Source organism: Staurois parvus, unplaced genomic scaffold, assembly GCF_062004578.1.
Source record: "Staurois parvus isolate SC_StPar_1 unplaced genomic scaffold, SC_StPar_1.0 ptg000126l, whole genome shotgun sequence".
NCBI lineage: Eukaryota > Metazoa > Chordata > Amphibia > Anura > Ranidae > Staurois > Staurois parvus.
The window spans coordinates 1,514,996-1,526,878 of NW_028317922.1; the positions used below are offsets into that span (position 1 = coordinate 1,514,996).

The 11,883-nt window shown below is 43.9% G+C and overlaps 11 non-coding genes across 11 annotated transcripts; all 11 read left to right on the forward strand.

Moving 5' to 3' along the window:
* Window positions 1-1,139: 1,139 nt before the first annotated feature.
* Window positions 1,140-1,212, forward strand: TRNAF-GAA (transfer RNA phenylalanine (anticodon GAA)). Its single transcript has one exon. It is a non-coding gene; the product is annotated as a tRNA-Phe (tRNA).
* A 270-nt stretch (window positions 1,213-1,482) lies between these two features.
* TRNAF-GAA (transfer RNA phenylalanine (anticodon GAA)) lies at window positions 1,483-1,555 on the forward strand. The gene has a single exon. It is a non-coding gene; the product is annotated as a tRNA-Phe (tRNA).
* Window positions 1,556-3,263: 1,708 nt separating this feature from the next.
* Window positions 3,264-3,336, forward strand: TRNAF-GAA (transfer RNA phenylalanine (anticodon GAA)). The gene has a single exon. It is a non-coding gene; the product is annotated as a tRNA-Phe (tRNA).
* Window positions 3,337-3,606: 270 nt separating this feature from the next.
* On the forward strand, window positions 3,607-3,679 carry TRNAF-GAA (transfer RNA phenylalanine (anticodon GAA)). Its single transcript has one exon. It is a non-coding gene; the product is annotated as a tRNA-Phe (tRNA).
* Window positions 3,680-5,387: 1,708 nt separating this feature from the next.
* On the forward strand, window positions 5,388-5,460 carry TRNAF-GAA (transfer RNA phenylalanine (anticodon GAA)). The gene has a single exon. It is a non-coding gene; the product is annotated as a tRNA-Phe (tRNA).
* Window positions 5,461-5,730: 270 nt separating this feature from the next.
* TRNAF-GAA (transfer RNA phenylalanine (anticodon GAA)) lies at window positions 5,731-5,803 on the forward strand. Its single transcript has one exon. It is a non-coding gene; the product is annotated as a tRNA-Phe (tRNA).
* Window positions 5,804-7,511: 1,708 nt separating this feature from the next.
* TRNAF-GAA (transfer RNA phenylalanine (anticodon GAA)) lies at window positions 7,512-7,584 on the forward strand. The gene has a single exon. It is a non-coding gene; the product is annotated as a tRNA-Phe (tRNA).
* A 270-nt stretch (window positions 7,585-7,854) lies between these two features.
* Window positions 7,855-7,927, forward strand: TRNAF-GAA (transfer RNA phenylalanine (anticodon GAA)). The gene has a single exon. It is a non-coding gene; the product is annotated as a tRNA-Phe (tRNA).
* Window positions 7,928-9,634: 1,707 nt separating this feature from the next.
* On the forward strand, window positions 9,635-9,707 carry TRNAF-GAA (transfer RNA phenylalanine (anticodon GAA)). Its single transcript has one exon. It is a non-coding gene; the product is annotated as a tRNA-Phe (tRNA).
* A 270-nt stretch (window positions 9,708-9,977) lies between these two features.
* On the forward strand, window positions 9,978-10,050 carry TRNAF-GAA (transfer RNA phenylalanine (anticodon GAA)). The gene has a single exon. It is a non-coding gene; the product is annotated as a tRNA-Phe (tRNA).
* Window positions 10,051-11,758: 1,708 nt separating this feature from the next.
* Window positions 11,759-11,831, forward strand: TRNAF-GAA (transfer RNA phenylalanine (anticodon GAA)). The gene has a single exon. It is a non-coding gene; the product is annotated as a tRNA-Phe (tRNA).
* The last annotated feature ends 52 nt before the right edge of the window (window positions 11,832-11,883 follow it).

Below are 11,883 nucleotides of genomic sequence, written 5' to 3' on the forward strand. Positions count from 1 at the left end.
TCTTCGCGGTCCGAAATGACTTCCATGACAAAAGCTACAATTGCGCAGCTGAAGATTCTCAGCTTCCTCAGGTTGCAGGCCGCTTCTTCTTCCATACACACAAAATGAGAAGCATAACCACTCCTTCCTAGAAAAGGCAATATCACTTATTCAACCAATTTCCTTGCGGAGTCACTTCTCTTGCAGGGTCCCAAAAGACACAGTATACACGCAAGTCATTTGGATTTTGCCTTTCACTTTAGTTTGAAGAAAGATGTATGATTGTATTCCTTTTATCAGGAAAATTGGGTGAAAATGGCTACGTCAGATGAAAAGCAAAGCTTTAAAGCGAAGAAAGATTACAAACTGTATGACTTTTTCAGGGAAAGTGGCTCAAAATGGCTACGTCAGATGAAAAGCAAGAGGGTTAGCAGCTAGATAAGGTTCCTTTCGAAAAGAGAACACTTGGAGCATTTTCCTTCACTCTGGTCCTTTGGTAGTACTACGGCTGGTTTAAGGCTTCTTTAGAGCAGTGTATTTGGACTCCTCAAAACCTCTATCTAGCTTTAAAAATGTAAAGCCATATATTGCTTCCCACGTTGCATTTCATTGATTTCTAGCCTACTCGCATGAATTTGAACAATCTTGAATATTGTAAACTGACTTTGTGAAGATCCACCAACATTTTCTTTTTTGATTTCAGTGAAATGTATTCACAGTGCCCTGTGAGTAGACTTTTCTGTGTCACACATTTCACAGAGTCTGATTTCCAACGTACAGATTTGCTGAGAGGAGGAGTTTCAGGAGGCAGAGTCAGTACAGGAATCACAGCTTGCAGGCAGCAAGGTACCATGGGAGCTGCAGTCCTTAGAAAATGAAAGTAAAGAGCAGAGAAGAAGCTGAACACCATGCCGGAAATCCAGGAAATTGTGGAAATAGATGGCCAGCAGAGAAACAGCAATCACAACATAAAAGGAGGTTACTGACGCAAGCTTACATTGGTTTGTCAAGGGGAACTATTGCTCCTATTGTTCCTATTGCCATTACCATGCTGATGTTTGAAAATAAAAGTGTAGGCTGGGACTTTAGATCTCCTTTAAGGTCTCTGGGACCCCTTCGCCTTGCCACCACACACCTGCTGGCTTGCTCCTTTGGAATGTGCCGAAATAGCTCAGTTGGGAGAGCGTTAGACTGAAGATCTAAAGGTCCCTGGTTCGATCCCGGGTTTTGGCATCTGTTGTAGGTTTAAGGAGAGTCCACCTGTCTGTGAGCTATTGCTTTTCTCATGAATCGGGCTAGCGTATGCTCCATGCTTTGGCTTCCCACCTGTCTGTTGCTCATGACTGAACGGTGGCTTAGTCTCACTGGCAATTTAGTCGTGAATCTTGCTGCCTTTTCTCTTTTCCGGCAACATGCATAGGCATAAAAATCTCAATTCTCCATAGGCTCCTGTAACACCAACTTATAGTAGCCAACAATTGCTGAGGAAAGCACACATCTTAAGCCGAAATAGCTCAGTTGGGAGAGCGTTAGACTGAAGATCTAAAGGTCCCTGGTTCAATCCCGGGTTTCGGCAACTGCCTGCGTTTCTTTTGGTGTAACGCTTCCCGGCAAGACTGGGCAGACCAAGACCAAGGTTTAGAAACTGGTTCAGTGCATATTAGGGTCTCGGGCGCAGCAGAAAAGCAATTGTACAACTTCCCGCAGTATATGGTTTTCTCAGCCAATGTGCAAGGACATGTCCAAAATCTATTCTTCTCAATAGGACCAGGTTACACCACCACATAGCGCTTGCAAAGCCTTGGGGGAAAAAAAGGCTGGCATGTTGCATTGTTGCAGCCCTCACCTGCGTTATGCCAATCAAACCAAGTGGAAGAGTCTGCTTCACAGAGGAAATGCAATGTGTCCGAAAGGAATGGCAGCGCGCAGCCGAGCAAAACAACTTATCAAATGCATTCCGGGGTGAACAAGACTTAGCCGGCTTTGAAAGATACTAAAAGTCACGGCGCAGCCAAAACTAGTCTTTGACAACTTGATGCAAGTAAATAGAACTTTTTTGAACCATGGGATGAATAAAATCCAATACATTTTCTTCCTCGTGCTGATGCATCAGACTAGAAAACCAGAAGCAGGTCAGAAAAAGTATCTTCGCGGTCCGAAATGACTTCCATGACAAAAGCTACAATTGCGCAGCTGAAGATTCTCAGCTTCCTCAGGTTGCAGGCCGCTTCTTCTTCCATGCACACAAAATGAGAAGCATAACCACTCCTTCCTAGAAAAGGCAATATCACTTATTCAACCAATTTCCTTGCGGAGTCACTTCTCTTGCAGGGTCCCAAAAGACACAGTATACACGCAAGTCATTTTGATTTTGCCTTTCACTTTAGTTTGAAGAAAGATGTATGATTGTATGCCTTTTATCAGGAAAATTGGGTGAAAATGGCTACGTCAGATGAAAAGCAAAGCTTTAAAGCGAAGAAAGATTACAAACTGTATGACTTTTTCAGGGAAAGTGGCTCAAAATGGCTACGTCAGATGAAAAGCAAGAGGGTTAGCAGCTAGATAAGGTTCCTTTCGAAAAGAGAACACTTGGAGCATTTTCCTTCACTCTGGTCCTTTGGTAGAACTACAGCTGGTTTAAGGCTTCTTTAGAGCAGTGTATTTGGACTCCTCAAAACCTCTATCTAGCTTTAAAAATGTAAAGCCATATATTGCTTCCCACGTTGCATTTCATTGATTTCTAGCCTACTCGCATGAATTTGAACAATCTTGAATATTGTAAACTGACTTTGTGAAGATCCACCAACATTTTCTTTTTTGATTTCAGTGAAATGTATTCACAGTGCCCTGTGAGTAGACTTTGCTGTGTCACACATTTCACAGAGTCTGAATTCCAACGTACAGATTTGCTGAGAGGAGGAGTTTCAAGAGGCAGAGTCAGTACAGGAATCACAGCTTGCAGGAAGCAAGGTACCATGGGAGCTGCAGTCCTTAGAAAATGAAAGTAAAGAGCAGAGAAGAAGCTGAACACCATGCCGGAAATCCAGGAAATTGTGGAAATAGATGGCCAGCAGAGAAACAGCAATCACAACATAAAAGGAGGTTACTGAGGCAAGCTTACATTGGTTTGTCAAGGGGAACTATTGCTCCTATTGTTCCTATTGCAATTACCATGCTGATGTTTGAAAATAAAAGTGTAGGCTGGGACTTTAGATCTCCTTTAAGGTCTCTGGGACCCCTTCGCCTTGCCGCCACACACCTGCTGGCTTGCTCCTTTGGAATGTGCCGAAATAGCTCAGTTGGGAGAGCGTTAGACTGAAGATCTAAAGGTCCCTGGTTCGATCCCGGGTTTCGGCATCTGTTGTAGGTTTAAGGAGAGTCCACCTGTCTGTGAGCTGTTGCTTTTCTCATGAATCGGGCTAGCGTATGCTCCATGCTTTGGCTTCTCACCTGTCTGTTGCTCATGACAGAACGGTGGCTTAGTCTCACTAGCAATTTAGTCGTGAATCTTGCTGCCTTTTCTCTTTTCCGGCAACATGCATAGGCATAAAAATCTCAATTCTCCATAGGCTCCTGTCACACCAACTTATAGTAGCCAACAATTGCTGAGGAAAGCACATGTCTTAAGCCGAAATAGCTCAGTTGGGAGAGCGTTAGACTGAAGATCTAAAGGTCCCTGGTTCAATCCCGGGTTTCGGCAACTGCCCCCGTTTCTTTTGGTGTAACGCTTCCCGGCAAGACTGGGCAGACCAAGACCAAGGTTTAGAAACTGGTTCAGTGCATATTAGGGTGTTGGGCGCAGCAGAAAAGCAATTGTACAACTTCCCGCAGTATATGGTTTTCTCAGCCAACGTGCAAGGACATGTCCAAAATCTATTCTTCTCAATAGGACCAGGTTACACCACCACATAGCGCTTGCAAAGCCTTGGGGGAAAAAAAGGCTGGCATGTTGCATTGTTGCAGCCCTCACCTGCGTTATGCCAATCAAACCAAGTGGAAGAGTCTGCTTCACAGAGGAAATGCAATGTGTCCGAAAGGAATGGCAGCGCGCAGCCGAGCAAAACAACTTATCAAATGCATTCCGGGGTGAACAAGACTTAGCCGGCTTTGAAAGATACTAAAAGTCACGGCGCAGCCAAAACTAGTCTTTGACAACTTGATGCAAGTAAATAGAACTTTTTTGAACCATGGGATGAATAAAATCCAATACATTTTCTTCCTCGTGCTGATGCATCAGACTAGAAAACCAGAAGCAGGTCAGAAAAAGTATCTTCGCGGTCCGAAATGACTTCCATGACAAAAGCTACAATTGCGCAGCTGAAGATTCTCAGCTTCCTCAGGTTGCAGGCCGCTTCTTCTTCCATACACACAAAATGAGAAGCATAACCACTCCTTCCTAGAAAAGGCAATATCACTTATTCAACCAATTTCCTTGCGGAGTCACTTCTCTTGCAGGGTCCCAAAAGACACAGTATACACGCAAGTCATTTGGATTTTGCCTTTCACTTTAGTTTGAAGAAAGATGTATGATTGTATTCCTTTTATCAGGAAAATTGGGTGAAAATGGCTACGTCAGATGAAAAGCAAAGCTTTAAAGCGAAGAAAGATTACAAACTGTATGACTTTTTCAGGGAAAGTGGCTCAAAATGGCTACGTCAGATGAAAAGCAAGAGGGTTAGCAGCTAGATAAGGTTCCTTTCGAAAAGAGAACACTTGGAGCATTTTCCTTCACTCTGGTCCTTTGGTAGTACTACGGCTGGTTTAAGGCTTCTTTAGAGCAGTGTATTTGGACTCCTCAAAACCTCTATCTAGCTTTAAAAATGTAAAGCCATATATTGCTTCCCACGTTGCATTTCATTGATTTCTAGCCTACTCGCATGAATTTGAACAATCTTGAATATTGTAAACTGACTTTGTGAAGATCCACCAACATTTTCTTTTTTGATTTCAGTGAAATGTATTCACAGTGCCCTGTGAGTAGACTTTGCTGTGTCACACATTTCACAGAGTCTGAATTCCAACGTACAGATTTGCTGAGAGGAGGAGTTTCAGGAGGCAGAGTCAGTACAGGAATCACAGCTTGCAGGAAGCAAGGTACCATGGGAGCTGCAGTCCTTAGAAAATGAAAGTAAAGAGCAGAGAAGAAGCTGAACACCATGCCGGAAATCCAGGAAATTGTGGAAATAGATGGCCAGCAGAGAAACAGCAATCACAACATAAAAGGAGGTTACTGAGGCAAGCTTACATTGGTTTGTCAAGGGGAACTATTGCTCCTATTGTTCCTATTGCAATTACCATGCTGATGTTTGAAAATAAAAGTGTAGGCTGGGACTTTAGATCTCCTTTAAGGTCTCTGGGACCCCTTCACCTTGCCGCCACACACCTGCTGGCTTGCTCCTTTGGAACGTGCCGAAATAGCTCAGTTGGGAGAGCGTTAGACTGAAGATCTAAAGGTCCCTGGTTCGATCCCGGGTTTCGGCATCTGTTGTAGGTTTAAGGAGAGTCCACCTGTCTGTGAGCTGTTGCTTTTCTCATGAATCGGGCTAGCGTATGCTCCATGCTTTGGCTTCTCACCTGTCTGTTGCTCATGACAGAACGGTGGCTTAGTCTCACTAGCAATTTAGTCGTGAATCTTGCTGCCTTTTCTCTTTTCCGGCAACATGCATAGGCATAAAAATCTCAATTCTCCATAGGCTCCTGTCACACCAACTTATAGTAGCCAACAATTGCTGAGGAAAGCACATGTCTTAAGCCGAAATAGCTCAGTTGGGAGAGCGTTAGACTGAAGATCTAAAGGTCCCTGGTTCAATCCCGGGTTTCGGCAACTGCCCCCGTTTCTTTTGGTGTAACGCTTCCCGGCAAGACTGGGCAGACCAAGACCAAGGTTTAGAAACTGGTTCAGTGCATATTAGGGTGTTGGGCGCAGCAGAAAAGCAATTGTACAACTTCCCGCAGTATATGGTTTTCTCAGCCAACGTGCAAGGACATGTCCAAAATCTATTCTTCTCAATAGGACCAGGTTACACCACCACATAGCGCTTGCAAAGCCTTGGGGGAAAAAAAGGCTGGCATGTTGCATTGTTGCAGCCCTCACCTGCGTTATGCCAATCAAACCAAGTGGAAGAGTCTGCTTCACAGAGGAAATGCAATGTGTCCGAAAGGAATGGCAGCGCGCAGCCGAGCAAAACAACTTATCAAATGCATTCCGGGGTGAACAAGACTTAGCCGGCTTTGAAAGATACTAAAAGTCACGGCGCAGCCAAAACTAGTCTTTGACAACTTGATGCAAGTAAATAGAACTTTTTTGAACCATGGGATGAATAAAATCCAATACATTTTCTTCCTCGTGCTGACGCATCAGACTAGAAAACCAGAAGCAGGTCAGAAAAAGTATCTTCGCGGTCCGAAATGACTTCCATGACAAAAGCTACAATTGCGCAGCTGAAGATTCTCAGCTTCCTCAGGTTGCAGGCCGCTTCTTCTTCCATACACACAAAATGAGAAGCATAACCACTCCTTCCTAGAAAAGGCAATATCACTTATTCAACCAATTTCCTTGCGGAGTCACTTCTCTTGCAGGGTCCCAAAAGACACAGTATACACGCAAGTCATTTGGATTTTGCCTTTCACTTTAGTTTGAAGAAAGATGTATGATTGTATTCCTTTTATCAGGAAAATTGGGTGAAAATGGCTACGTCAGATGAAAAGCAAAGCTTTAAAGCGAAGAAAGATTACAAACTGTATGACTTTTTCAGGGAAAGTGGCTCAAAATGGCTACGTCAGATGAAAAGCAAGAGGGTTAGCAGCTAGATAAGGTTCCTTTCGAAAAGAGAACACTTGGAGCATTTTCCTTCACTCTGGTCCTTTGGTAGTACTACGGCTGGTTTAAGGCTTCTTTAGAGCAGTGTATTTGGACTCCTCAAAACCTCTATCTAGCTTTAAAAATGTAAAGCCATATATTGCTTTCCACGTTGCATTTCATTGATTTCTAGCCTACTCGCATGAATTTGAACAATCTTGAATATTGTAAACTGACTTTGTGAAGATCCACCAACATTTTCTTTTTTGATTTCAGTGAAATGTATTCACAGTGCCCTGTGAGTAGACTTTGCTGTGTCACACATTTCACAGAGTCTGAATTCCAACGTACAGATTTGCTGAGAGGAGGAGTTTCAGGAGGCAGAGTCAGTACAGGAATCACAGCTTGCAGGAAGCAAGGTACCATGGGAGCTGCAGTCCTTAGAAAATGAAAGTAAAGAGCAGAGAAGAAGCTGAACACCATGCCGGAAATCCAGGAAATTGTGGAAATAGATGGCCAGCAGAGAAACAGCAATCACAACATAAAAGGAGGTTACTGAGGCAAGCTTACATTGGTTTGTCAAGGGGAACTATTGCTCCTATTGTTCCTATTGCAATTACCATGCTGATGTTTGAAAATAAAAGTGTAGGCTGGGACTTTAGATCTCCTTTAAGGTCTCTGGGACCCCTTCGCCTTGCCGCCACACACCTGCTGGCTTGCTCCTTTGGAACGTGCCGAAATAGCTCAGTTGGGAGAGCGTTAGACTGAAGATCTAAAGGTCCCTGGTTCGATCCCGGGTTTCGGCATCTGTTGTAGGTTTAAGGAGAGTCCACCTGTCTGTGAGCTGTTGCTTTTCTCATGAATCGGGCTAGCGTATGCTCCATGCTTTGGCTTCTCACCTGTCTGTTGCTCATGACAGAACGGTGGCTTAGTCTCACTAGCAATTTAGTCGTGAATCTTGCTGCCTTTTCTCTTTTCCGGCAACATGCATAGGCATAAAAATCTCAATTCTCCATAGGCTCCTGTCACACCAACTTATAGTAGCCAACAATTGCTGAGGAAAGCACATGTCTTAAGCCGAAATAGCTCAGTTGGGAGAGCGTTAGACTGAAGATCTAAAGGTCCCTGGTTCAATCCCGGGTTTCGGCAACTGCCTCCGTTTCTTTTGGTGTAACGCTTCCCGGCAAGACTGGGCAGACCAAGACCAAGGTTTAGAAACTGGTTCAGTGCATATTAGGGTCTCGGGCGCAGCAGAAAAGCAATTGTACAACTTCCCGCAGTATATGGTTTTCTCAGCCAACGTGCAAGGACATGTCCAAAATCTATTCTTCTCAATAGGACCAGGTTACACCACCACATAGCGCTGCAAAGCCTTGGGGGAAAAAAAGGCTGGCATGTTGCATTGTTGCAGCCCTCACCTGCGTTATGCCAATCAAACCAAGTGGAAGAGTCTGCTTCACAGAGGAAATGCAATGTGTCCGAAAGGAATGGCAGCGCGCAGCCGAGCAAAACAACTTATCAAATGCATTCCGGGGTGAACAAGACTTAGCCGGCTTTGAAAGATACTAAAAGTCACGGCGCAGCCAAAACTAGTCTTTGACAACTTGATGCAAGTAAATTGAACTTTTTTGAACCATGGGATGAATAAAATCCAATACATTTTCTTCCTCGTGCTGATGCATCAGACTAGAAAACCAGAAGCAGGTCAGAAAAAGTATCTTCGCGGTCCGAAATGACTTCCATGACAAAAGCTACAATTGCGCAGCTGAAGATTCTCAGCTTCCTCAGGTTGCAGGCCGCTTCTTCTTCCATACACACAAAATGAGAAGCATAACCACTCCTTCCTAGAAAAGGCAATATCACTTATTCAACCAATTTCCTTGCGGAGTCACTTCTCTTGCAGGGTCCCAAAAGACACAGTATACACGCAAGTCATTTGGATTTTGCCTTTCACTTTAGTTTGAAGAAAGATGTATGATTGTATTCCTTTTATCAGGAAAATTGGGTGAAAATGGCTACGTCAGATGAAAAGCAAAGCTTTAAAGCGAAGAAAGATTACAAACTGTATGACTTTTTCAGGGAAAGTGGCTCAAAATGGCTACGTCAGATGAAAAGCAAGAGGGTTAGCAGCTAGATAAGGTTCCTTTCGAAAAGAGAACACTTGGAGCATTTTCCTTCACTCTGGTCCTTTGGTAGTACTACGGCTGGTTTAAGGCTTCTTTAGAGCAGTGTATTTGGACTCCTCAAAACCTCTATCTAGCTTTAAAAATGTAAAGCCATATATTGCTTCCCACGTTGCATTTCATTGATTTCTAGCCTACTCGCATGAATTTGAACAATCTTGAATATTGTAAACTGACTTTGTGAAGATCCACCAACATTTTCTTTTTTGATTTCAGTGAAATGTATTCACAGTGCCCTGTGAGTAGACTTTTCTGTGTCACACATTTCACAGAGTCTGATTTCCAACGTACAGATTTGCTGAGAGGAGGAGTTTCAGGAGGCAGAGTCAGTACAGGAATCACAGCTTGCAGGCAGCAAGGTACCATGGGAGCTGCAGTCCTTAGAAAATGAAAGTAAAGAGCAGAGAAGAAGCTGAACACCATGCCGGAAATCCAGGAAATTGTGGAAATAGATGGCCAGCAGAGAAACAGCAATCACAACATAAAAGGAGGTTACTGACGCAAGCTTACATTGGTTTGTCAAGGGGAACTATTGCTCCTATTGTTCCTATTGCCATTACCATGCTGATGTTTGAAAATAAAAGTGTAGGCTGGGACTTTAGATCTCCTTTAAGGTCTCTGGGACCCCTTCGCCTTGCCACCACACACCTGCTGGCTTGCTCCTTTGGAATGTGCCGAAATAGCTCAGTTGGGAGAGCGTTAGACTGAAGATCTAAAGGTCCCTGGTTCGATCCCGGGTTTTGGCATCTGTTGTAGGTTTAAGGAGAGTCCACCTGTCTGTGAGCTATTGCTTTTCTCATGAATCGGGCTAGCGTATGCTCCATGCTTTGGCTTCCCACCTGTCTGTTGCTCATGACTGAACGGTGGCTTAGTCTCACTGGCAATTTAGTCGTGAATCTTGCTGCCTTTTCTCTTTTCCGGCAACATGCATAGGCATAAAAATCTCAATTCTCCATAGGCTCCTGTAACACCAACTTATAGTAGCCAACAATTGCTGAGGAAAGCACACATCTTAAGCCGAAATAGCTCAGTTGGGAGAGCGTTAGACTGAAGATCTAAAGGTCCCTGGTTCAATCCCGGGTTTCGGCAACTGCCTGCGTTTCTTTTGGTGTAACGCTTCCCGGCAAGACTGGGCAGACCAAGACCAAGGTTTAGAAACTGGTTCAGTGCATATTAGGGTCTCGGGCGCAGCAGAAAAGCAATTGTACAACTTCCCGCAGTATATGGTTTTCTCAGCCAATGTGCAAGGACATGTCCAAAATCTATTCTTCTCAATAGGACCAGGTTACACCACCACATAGCGCTTGCAAAGCCTTGGGGGAAAAAAAGGCTGGCATGTTGCATTGTTGCAGCCCTCACCTGCGTTATGCCAATCAAACCAAGTGGAAGAGTCTGCTTCACAGAGGAAATGCAATGTGTCCGAAAGGAATGGCAGCGCGCAGCCGAGCAAAACAACTTATCAAATGCATTCCGGGGTGAACAAGACTTAGCCGGCTTTGAAAGATACTAAAAGTCACGGCGCAGCCAAAACTAGTCTTTGACAACTTGATGCAAGTAAATAGAACTTTTTTGAACCATGGGATGAATAAAATCCAATACATTTTCTTCCTCGTGCTGATGCATCAGACTAGAAAACCAGAAGCAGGTCAGAAAAAGTATCTTCGCGGTCCGAAATGACTTCCATGACAAAAGCTACAATTGCGCAGCTGAAGATTCTCAGCTTCCTCAGGTTGCAGGCCGCTTCTTCTTCCATGCACACAAAATGAGAAGCATAACCACTCCTTCCTAGAAAAGGCAATATCACTTATTCAACCAATTTCCTTGCGGAGTCACTTCTCTTGCAGGGTCCCAAAAGACACAGTATACACGCAAGTCATTTTGATTTTGCCTTTCACTTTAGTTTGAAGAAAGATGTATGATTGTATGCCTTTTATCAGGAAAATTGGGTGAAAATGGCTACGTCAGATGAAAAGCAAAGCTTTAAAGCGAAGAAAGATTACAAACTGTATGACTTTTTCAGGGAAAGTGGCTCAAAATGGCTACGTCAGATGAAAAGCAAGAGGGTTAGCAGCTAGATAAGGTTCCTTTCGAAAAGAGAACACTTGGAGCATTTTCCTTCACTCTGGTCCTTTGGTAGAACTACAGCTGGTTTAAGGCTTCTTTAGAGCAGTGTATTTGGACTCCTCAAAACCTCTATCTAGCTTTAAAAATGTAAAGCCATATATTGCTTCCCACGTTGCATTTCATTGATTTCTAGCCTACTCGCATGAATTTGAACAATCTTGAATATTGTAAACTGACTTTGTGAAGATCCACCAACATTTTCTTTTTTGATTTCAGTGAAATGTATTCACAGTGCCCTGTGAGTAGACTTTGCTGTGTCACACATTTCACAGAGTCTGAATTCCAACGTACAGATTTGCTGAGAGGAGGAGTTTCAAGAGGCAGAGTCAGTACAGGAATCACAGCTTGCAGGAAGCAAGGTACCATGGGAGCTGCAGTCCTTAGAAAATGAAAGTAAAGAGCAGAGAAGAAGCTGAACACCATGCCGGAAATCCAGGAAATTGTGGAAATAGATGGCCAGCAGAGAAACAGCAATCACAACATAAAAGGAGGTTACTGAGGCAAGCTTACATTGGTTTGTCAAGGGGAACTATTGCTCCTATTGTTCCTATTGCAATTACCATGCTGATGTTTGAAAATAAAAGTGTAGGCTGGGACTTTAGATCTCCTTTAAGGTCTCTGGGACCCCTTCGCCTTGCCGCCACACACCTGCTGGCTTGCTCCTTTGGAATGTGCCGAAATAGCTCAGTTGGGAGAGCGTTAGACTGAAGATCTAAAGGTCCCTGGTTCGATCCCGGGTTTCGGCATCTGTTGTAGGTTTAAGGAGAGTCCACCTGTCTGTGAGCTGTTGCTTTTCTC